This window comes from Octopus bimaculoides, chromosome 20 (genome assembly GCF_001194135.2).
Source record: "Octopus bimaculoides isolate UCB-OBI-ISO-001 chromosome 20, ASM119413v2, whole genome shotgun sequence".
NCBI lineage: Eukaryota > Metazoa > Mollusca > Cephalopoda > Octopoda > Octopodidae > Octopus > Octopus bimaculoides.
In genome coordinates, this window is record NC_069000.1 from 17,037,460 (window position 1) to 17,041,423 (window position 3,964).

Here is a 3,964-nt window from a genome sequence, read left to right on the forward strand (position 1 = left end):
TATATATATGTATGTATGTATACATACATACACAAGCATGTCAATTTTGTAGACAAAACTTACAAACTCCGTTTGAGTGTATAAAGCTCAAGAAGAAACTAGCTTGAGTGAAAAAACTTGAGCCGCTTTAGGATAGCTTTTTCTAACGCATGACCGCTCAGTGGCGTGGTTGAAATCTCACTGGTGTAATAAAGGCTTATATGTGATCCATAGCGGTCATACGTACGCATGGGCGACCGCACACACAACGTTTTTCGATAGATGGAGAAATGTTTATAGTGTATTTAAATAGACGGAGTGCAAAAACTAGATGTATGCTTGTGCTTATATTTGCTGTGATGTATTTCTTTGTGAGAATATCTAGGATTTACAATCTATCGAAATCACATATCTCTGCGCAGTCAAACAACCCCATACTGATGACCAACGAAGTCATGGACCTTTAGTTTTAAACAGGCCGAATGTTGGTCGAAGAGTAGAGTTTTCCCAAACACATAATGATTACACAGACACACACACATACATATTGACCCCTAGTAGTTATTTTTTAAAGCCTGGTGTTTATTCTATCGGTCTCTTACGCAGAACCACTAAGTTACGGGGACGTAAACAACTCCGACTGTCAAGTGGTCGTGGAGGACAAACACAAATACACACACAGAGGACGGATTTGTTTCATTTTCCGTCTACCAAATCTATTCACAATGCTTTGGTCGGCCCGAGGCTATAGTAGAAGACACTTTCCCGAGGTGGCACGCAATGGTACTGAATCCAGAATCATGTGGTTGGGAAGCAAACTTCTTACCATACTGCCACGCCTGTGTGTGTGTGTGTGTGTGTGTGTGTGTGCGTGTGTGTGTGTGTGTGCGTGTGTGTGTGTGTGCGTGCGTGCAAAAGACCAAAATATAGTTAATCTAATGGTCTATATCGGAAAATTCTTTTTTAGAGATGAATTCCATCCTTATCATTAGAAATTTTAGAATATAATTATATCAACAAACAACTAAAGGAACGTGATTAGAATGTCACAGGACAGATTCTTCAATCTAAGCCAACCGGCTGGAGACTTAGGTGTAGACCGAGAACGAAATAGAGGAGGTTGGACGGAGACGAATGGATGGACGGGCCGACCGACCGATTAGTTGATTGAGTTAACTAAACTAGCTGATTATTCAAGAATCCCCAAAGTGTTCTGAAAAGAAGTGGTTTCTGGCTGACACATCCATCGATGGAACCGTTCCCGACTTTAGAATCATTTGATTAATGCTGTCTTAATGTAGCGAGTGGTATCTATATAACACTGCTAAAATAAAAAGCCTTAACTTGCATGTACAATGAGTGAATAAGTTCATGTTGATAATACATGTAAAACAAATAATTTTGTTTATTTATAATCATACATTTTTATATAGTTTTAGTTTAGAAACCTGTTTAACTACATTGCATAGGAATGTTTGTTTTGTTTTTTTTTGTCTTTTTTTTTTTGCTTTTTTTTTTCTTATAACTAATACAGGTGATTAATATGGATTTTGTCTCGTTATTTTCGTAAATAATTTCTTGGGTGGTTCTATTATCGGGTGTTAACAAAAAATACAACACAAGATGATACAATGCGCATATACAAAGTTTAGATCTTAGCTAGACAAACCAATACAGTATGCAGGATGTCCGTTGGAATGACAGTCTACAGAGAGCACGTGGTAGACACAGAATATACTGCTAAAACACGCACACATATAGAAAAAAACACACACACACACACGTCTGCATACATACATCTTTAATTTTATTTTTACTTGTTTCAGTCAATTAAATTGCGGTCGTGCTGGGACACTGACTTGAAGAATTGAATCAACCCCAGTACATTTTTTTTAAAGCCTGGTACTTATTCTATTGGTCTCTTTTGCCGAAGCGCTAACTTACAGGTACGTATTTCCACAACAGAACTTATCTTTCCCTTGTGGTCCCACACAACATTATTGGACCGATTGTGTTGTAATTTGACGACTGTTTTAATGTTCCTAAGAGAGCAAGCTGCTTAGCGGCATTTCGTCTGTCCTTACATACTGAGTTCAAAGTCCGCCGAGGTCGACTTTGCCGTTCATCGATAAAATAAGTACCAGTTGACCACACTGGGGTCGATGTAATCAACTTAAACCCCATTCCGCGAACTTGCTGGCTTTGTGTCAAAATTTGAAACCAATGTTCATAAATTCTAATTATCAAATTAATTTTTTCCTGGAACAACTTGAGGCGATATGCAATAGCTGAAAACCTAACTTCAGCTGTCAGAAATAATTTCAATAACAGATACCATCATTCCTATAATTCTCACCTATCAAGACAATAACAATTGTTCTTTTATCTTGTTTCAGTCACTGGACTGCAGCCATGCTGGGGCACTTGTCTTGAGGAATTTTAGTCGCACTAATCGACCCTTGTACTTATTTTCTTTTTAAGCCTAGTACTTATTCTATCAGTTCTCTTTTGCCAAACCAGCAAGGGGATGTAAACACACCAACACCAGTTGTCAAGTGGTGGTGGTGGTGGAGCAAACACAGATATAGACACACATACATAGATATATATACATGTATGTGTACATTTTATATATACAAAAACTGTTAAGAGTAGATATTAGACCTTGATCTTAGCCATAAGACACACACACATACACATGACTGGCTTTTTCCAGTCTCCATCTACCAAATCTACTCACAAGGGTTTGGTCAGCTCAAGACTATTGTAGAAGACACTTTCCCAAGGTGTCATGCTGAGAGTAAACCCAAACCATGTGGTTGGTGAGCAAACTTCTTACCACACAGCCATGCTTGCGCCTATAATGTTAATGAAATTCTTTTTTTAACAAGACTGGGAAGTTCTAGATATGTTAGGAGAGTTTATAAATGTACTGTTCTACACAAATCATTTAATATGAAGAAAATGAGAAAAAGTCCTTTTTAAAAAATGTTAAAAACAAAGTATTGTAACTCAGATTTTTAATACCACATCACACAAACACATACATGAATATACTGCAAATATCTCGTAACTGGCACCCATACCGGTGGCATGTAAAAAGTACCTTTCAAGTGTTGGGCCTCACGAGGGCAATGTAACCACTGCCAGTGTTGCATGACTGGCACCTGTGCCAGTGGTATGTAAAAAACACCTTTCAAACGTTTGGCCTCATGGAGGCAATGACATATGCACAAGACCTTTGGTAATATGCTGTGCTCGAGAAGACTCTTGAAGCCAAGTGAAATCATAGTCATGGCGGATACTGGTATCACACAACTGGCACATAAAAGCACCCATTATACTCTCAGAGTGGCTGGCATCAGGAAGGGTGTCCAGCCATAGAAACCATGCCAAATCAGACCAGAGTGTGGTGCAGCCCCTCAGCTTACCAGCCCTGGTCAAACCATCCAACCCATGCCAGCATGGACAACAGACGTTAAATGATGATGATGATGAAGACATGCACACACATGAAAAAGCAAATATATGTCTACATATATAAACCTGATTGTGTGATTAGGAAGCGTACTTTGCAACTATGTGGGTTTAGGTTGAATTCAACTATGTCGCACCTTGAGCAAGTGTCTACAGTCCTGGACAAGCCAATGCCTTATGAGTGAATTTGGCAGACAAAAACTGTGTGGAAGCCATTGTGTGTGTATGTGTGCGCCCCACACCAGTTGACAACCACTGCTGGTTTGTTTATGCCCCCTTTAACTTAGCAATTCAGCAAAAAAGACCAATAGATTAAGTATCGGTTTTAAAAAATTAAGCATTTGTTTAACTATAACCTTTAAAGTCGTGCCTTGGCATGGCTGCAATCCAATGACTGAAACAAGCAGAAATATACACACACATATATATATAGATACACGTGCACACACACATACACATTCACCAGTCCTCAGTCAAATCGTCCAACCCATGCTAGCATGGAATGCGG